The following is a 6720-nucleotide window of genomic DNA, read 5'->3' as shown; positions in this document are numbered from 1 at the left end:
TTGGACTAGATAGTGTTCAGTGTCTGCTACAACTCTTTAACTGTATGGTGTGTGCAGTCTTCGCTGGGCACTGCTAACATCAGTCATCTGGAGAGCATGGCTTGGTAGGGAACAGTTGTTTGCTATATTGGCTAAGCTTGCCACCATAGTTTTTTAATTTGGGATACTGGGGATTGTAAGGTTCAGATATGTTTGCTATTTGTCGACTAGATAAAATTTAAATAGAAATCAATTTATTCTAGACACAGAATCATATTTTAAATAACTTGAGAGAAGCTATTTGAAAGAACCCTGTGAAGACTAGACTTCTTTGAAAGGACCTTATTGAAGGATTTATGTTCTTAGTTTCTACTAGATGGGATGATTAGAGAATAAAACATCCATGAATAAGTTCAGACTTAAATGTTTTGTAGAAGACAGACTTAAGACCTAGACTATCCGTGTCTTCTAACCTTGTCAGGACCAAGACAGTGCATGTTGTTGTTGTTAAGTGCCATTGAGTCAGTTCCAACTCATGGCCACCCTGTAGGGTTTCTGAGGAGCTGCTGGTGAGTTTGAACCTCTAACCTTGTGTATAGCAATCCAGTGCTTATCCTCCAGTGCAATACGAGGACTTTGCTGTTAAGTGTCGTCGAGTTGGGTTCCAACTCATACTGGCTCTGTTTAGAGTTTCCAAAGAACAGCTGATGGATTCGAACTGCCAAACTTGTTGATAGCAGTCCAGTGCTTATCTTACAGCACCACACCAAAACTACCATTGTTGTTGTTAAAGTGGCATGCAGTCGATTCCGACCCATAGTGACCCTGTATAGGGTTTCCAAGGAGCGGCTGGTGAGCTTGAACCACCGACCTTGCAATTCAAACGGCTTTGCAGTCTGGTGCATTACACCACAGCGCCACACCAGGATTCCAGAACTGCAAACCACAGTGAAACTAGAAAAGCTTGCCTTTTCTTCCCCTGTTGATCCACTTGGAGTTCTGGTGTGGCACTGTGGGATTGGTTCAAACTCACCACCTGCTCCTTGGAAACCTGATACGGGGTCACTGTGAGTCTAAAAGGACTCCATGGCACTTAAGGACAGCAGTTGATCCACCTGGAGATCCTGTCACTATGCAGATTTGGGTTTCCTCGTCCTGGGGAAAGGGCCTGAATTTTTGCATTTCTTACAAGCTCCCAGGTAATGTCAGTTCTGTTTGGTGACTGCATTTTTGAGTAGCAAGTTTTTCAGAAGACCCTATGAAGTTTATACTTACTGTTCTAAAAAAAAAAAAAGAAATGGGATTAGGTACATCATTGGGTGTAGCCGTGTACTAGATGTCACAGCCAGAGTGCTCCTTAGAAGCCAGGATGGCCAGACTTCATCTCTCATACTTGGGACATATTATCCTGAGGGACCAGTCCCTGTAGAAGGACATCATGTTTGGTAAAGTAGAGGGTGAGCAGAAAATAGGAAGACCCCAAATGAGATGGATTGGCACAGTGGCAGCAGCAATGGACTTGAACTTTTAACACTTGTGAGGAGACAGCAGGACTGGGCAGTGTTTCGTTCCCTTGTGTGCAAGGTCGCTGTGAGTCAGAAGTGACTTGATGGAACTTAACAACAGACATTATTTTTTCTCTTAGAACTTCCTACTTAAGTATATAAACAACACAGAAAAGGCCCATATGCAGTGGTATATTTTAATGGAACTATAAAAACATTGAACTAATTCTAACCGAACATATAAAGGACAATTAAACCAGCAGCCTAAGGCACCTTACTCGAATGTTAATGGTATTTATGTGTTTATAACAGTAGTTTCAACCTTGACTGGGCATTCTTGTTGTTAAGTGCCATTGAGTCTGTACCTACTCAGTGACCCTGCTTAGAGTTTCCGAGGAACACCTTGTGGGTTTGAACCATTGACCTTGCAGGGTAGTAGTCCAGTGCTTATCCTATATTGTCACACCAGGACCTCATACATTTGAAACAGTATTTTATAAATAATTGGTCCTGGGGCCCACTTTCAGAGGATTCTGATTCAGCCGGCCTGGGTTGGGGCCTAGTCCTCTGTATTTTTCAGAAACTTTATAGGTGATTAGGATGCATCATCAGAGTTGAGAACTACTGTTGTAGAATTCTCAAAGGTGTGTCATTGAAACCCTAACATTCCAGAGAAGAATAAACTGAAGCTAGTGAATTTCAAAGTAGTACCTCAAACCTAGGTCTTCTGATTCCAAACCATAGAGCTATGCCTGCCTACCCCTTTCCCATGCCTTGAAGCTACATCATGGATTTACGTTATTCTAGGAGCAAGATCACATCTACATAGGGTACTTGTTGCAGTGTCTGCATTCGTGAACAAGTACATCCCAACTGAGCAGTTCCTTACCTAAAGTAGAGATGCAATAGCCATTCACTGGTAGGTGCTTTAGGGAATAGACAACTATTAAGATACTGTTGGCTATGCCCCGCCCTGCCTACACATGGACACAGCCTACTGGGGAAATAAGGCTTCCACGCTGCTGTCTTGTAAGTGATTAGATAGAGTATGTCTTCCAGTGCTTTTGCAGCTCGAAGCACATAGGTTACTTTTAGCTAAGAATCTTGAAGGCCTCAGAGGACATGGCTTTTGAGCTAAGCCTTTAGAGTTAGTGAAGGAGAGGGCCTTTTGTAGATGCAAGGTCCTGTCAAAGACTCAAGATGATGAAGCACATAATTGGGAAGCAGAGAAAGAACATGTGGCATTTCCAATTGAATGTGATCAGAATTGTGCTCCAAGAGGAAGATTAGGAGATAGAATTGAGTGGGGGAAAAGATTGGAGTCTAGGAGATGAGGTAGGAGTGTTCATCCCTGGTTTGGATAAGATGGTATGGAAGACCCAGAAGAGATACTCAGAAGACAACGGACCACTGTTAGGGACTATGAGGACATAGAAGCCAGTAGGGCATGGCAGTTGGTTGCTTTTGTTGGCAAGGAAGAGTCCCAGATGTCTGGAATAATAAAGCTGCCAGCTGAAATGAAGAAAGGATATGTTTATATTACTGACCTGTCCTAGGAGACACCCAACACCAACTAGTACTGCTGCTGCCTCCCACTCAGTCTCAAGTGCTTGCGCCTCTCCTCCATTGCTCTTTGGCCATCACATCTTTGCTCTGACTTCTTCTGCCTCTTCCGCTGCCTCTGTTGCCACCTCTACCTGTTCACCTAACATTTTAGCACTTCCCTGCTGGATCCTTGGGCACCCCTAGTGTTCAGTGCTGACTCTTCCCAGCAGTACCTCCGCTGAAGCTGGACATGCTTCAGTTACCATCTCGTGTTGGTTTAGCACTAGAAAGATCAGAAAGGGCTTGATTTTGATCTTGATCTCTAGTCTCTCTCCAGACACTCTCAGCACTCCCACATTTTGAGTTGGGTTTTATGTTTGTTCTTTATTGCTTTTAATGTCCCAGGTTGTATAAAGAACATTGGCTAAGAGGACTGCTAAGCCCTATGTATTACGGCCATGACCCTTTTAAAGAAAGCAAACCTAGAATCCTACCATATAATGCATCAAAAATTTAGGAAGTGTCTTAGGATTTTTGCTGGGAGATTTCTAAAATGCATTGGATTTTTTCCCCCTTTTTTAATTCAGAAAGAGCATAGAAGAGCAGGGAATGAGATGGCATGGAGGGAGAGGGCATTTGAGTTGTCAGCACCCTTTGTTGGCAGTGTTAAGTCAATTACATCATCACTTGATCTGGACAAGAGGCAAGGAGTAGTGCCTCCTGGGAATGTCAGAAGCATTTGATAATTACATTTGGCAAAGCCATGAGGAGTGGCTCTGTAATGTCATTGCTAAGAATTTCCCTGTAATAGCATTTCTGGAGGTCCGAGCTATGTACATTGAATGACACTTTTCCAATACAGCTCCTCTGGTCTTCCTCGCCCTTGGTGATCCTTGCTGGCGTTCTGTTCTTCATCACCTTTGCTTTCTTATCAGCCCATGTTTTCTCTTCTGTCTTCCACCTTCCCAGCCCTATTGCTCCAACCCCTCCCCTGCACTCATGGCAGCCTCCACTCTCCCTTTCTTTGAAGGTGGAATCGTGAGAATGTGTGTACGGGAAATGCTTGGCAAAGGACAGCGCATTCAACTTCTGGTATTCACAAAGTAAACTTTAGCCTTAGATTAGCCAGACTGATCAAGTCTTGCTTCCATGCTGTCTGCTACTTTTGTGTTGGTGGACTCAGAAATCATGGGTGATCACCGGCGATCTTTACTGCAGATTCTTTTCCTAACTAGGCCATCCAATTTGCCCTTCAGCACAACCTATTCATCTCTGCCTTGGTTTCTCCGTCTGTGAAAGTGGTGTAATACTTATCTACCTCCCTTGAATGTTGTGAAGATTAGTTTGTGTTGGTACAATCACCTTTAAAATAAAGAGTGATGTAAAGCATTTTACCATTATTGTTGTGATTGTGATATGGGTTCTATCCTGTAGCAATGCCATCCTGTGGGGACAGTATCCCTGGGTACCATGTTTAAGAACACCCAATATATAAAACTTCCATATAATGAATGTGATTATTTTCGTCATGAACAGTTTCCACATGGCATTTCTTTAAATAGCTCTTGGTGCATTTAGATTGAGATTCAATTTATAGAAGTGTGATTTACACAAGATTTTTAAAGAACATTTATTGAACCTCTATTATCCATGTAACTATTGGGTTTTCAAGCTGACTATTAACCTAACAGTGCAGTCTGTCATCATTACCCAGTTGTCCAGAGGGTGGGCGAAGTCTGCTTACTGTTGGCACTGAATGCAGTGGACAGTGTGGTGATCCCAGTACTCCTGAGTGAGAGGCCCCAAAGCTCTGAACCCACTTACAAAATGTCCTTACCAGTCTGAGGGAAAAAAGATGAGCCGTGTATGTTCATTAAAGGCCTCAGAATGAAGAGTCCATGTCCATAAACTTGGATCCCCTTTCTTAACTCTCAGTGACTGCTGAGAGATTTAATTAAGGTTCTTTTATAGGTTTGCTGGGGGGGGGGTGGTAGTAGATTCTCATCCCTGTCACTAAGAGATTGGTTATTTTTAATCAAAAAGATACTTGTTCTAGTGGAGACATGATAAGCAGCAGACTGTAGGGTTCCAGTTATTTTTCCGTCATTACTGCTCCAATACCTTGTTCGACCTCCAGTGTAACCAAAATGGAAAACAAGTAAGTGCTCTGCTGGGGATGTGGTTCGAATCGAGAGCCTCCTAAGAGTTTCTTTGAATGGGTTGTTACTGGACTTTCTGCTGGACTGTACGGCTGTCATTCAACCTTTGGCCATTGGCTATCTGAGGGACTGCAAGGACATGTGGCTACCCTAGGCCTGTACTTAAGGAGCAAGAATTATCCAGGGGAAGCTCTTCTGATGCTATAATAGAAGAACAAAAGGGCAAGCCCAACTATTAGAAGTGCATTTCAAGGTTCGATGCCATATCTGCTAACATCTTGTCCAAAGCAAGTCACTTAGCTGAGGCCCAAGTCCAAGGGAGGGAAGCGGATTCCTCCTTGAGGACAGAGGAGCAGGTGAATATTTTTGAACACTAACCTAATCTGTAGTACCACAAGTAGGAATTGAACTGTTGTTGTTAAGCATCATGGAGTCAATTCTGACTCATAGCAACCCTATCTATATAGGATTTCTGAAGCATGACTGGTGGGTTTGAACCACTAGCCTTGAGATTAGCAGTCTAGTACTTATAGCCTCTGAGAGATACTAAAGTGTTAAGATTATATTTTAATTCAAGGAACAGGGAATCTAGAGGCAAATGCAACCCTATTTATTTTCCACTGACATACCTCTTCTTTCTTTGCTTCCTTACTCTCAAACTTTTTTTTTTTAAGTAGGGGGGAGGCTAAAAAATGGTGATTTGTTGTTAAGTGCCATTGATTCCGTTCCGACTCATAACAACTCTGTATAGAGTTTCTGGGGAGCAGCTGGTGGGTTTGAACTACTAACCTCGTGGTTCGCAGTCCAATGCTGATCCTACGGTACTGCACCAGGAAGAAATAATGACTGTAAAGTATGTATTTCATAAAGTGGTTGGATTGAAAGTGTAGTCTATATATTGACTTCATCTCTCATTCTTTGAGCACGTTGTTAAGGACTCGCCCCTAGACGATGACATCATGGAGCATCAGTGAAACAGAGGAAGAACCTCATTGAGATGAATTGACGCAGTGGCAGCAGCAATGGGCTCAAATAGAGTAATTGTGAAGATGGTGCAGGACCAGGCAGCGTTTCTGTTTTGCTAAGATTGCTATGAGTAGGAGGCCACTCATCGGCACTTAACAAGTTATATATTTAGAATGGTACCTGGTACATAATAAACACAATACATTTTAGCAATTATTTTTTAAAGATGTTCCCCAAAGTTTTATAGCGTCTTGAATCCCGATGTGGTGCTGCAAGATAAGCACAGGAGTGCTAACTGCAAGGTTAGTGGTTCAAACCCACCAGCCGCTTCTCAGACACCCTATACAGGGTTGCTATGAGTCAGAACCAACTCAACGGCACTGAGCAACAACAACATACGGCTTCTCGATGTTGTTAAGTGCCGTCGAGTCGGTTCCGACCCATAGCGACCCTGTACATGGTTTCGGATGTTGCAGACCGTGTAAGACTAATCAGAGTTTCGAGGCCCGCTAGGGCCGAGTGTAACAAATGAGGCCACTGGCAGTTAATGGCAAATTGCTTTCATA

This window comes from Chrysochloris asiatica, unplaced genomic scaffold, assembly GCF_000296735.1.
Source record: "Chrysochloris asiatica unplaced genomic scaffold, ChrAsi1.0 scaffold00069, whole genome shotgun sequence".
Classification (NCBI taxonomy): domain Eukaryota; kingdom Metazoa; phylum Chordata; class Mammalia; order Afrosoricida; family Chrysochloridae; genus Chrysochloris; species Chrysochloris asiatica.
The sequence above is the reverse complement of the archived record's forward strand: the minus strand, read 5'-3'. Positions refer to the sequence as shown.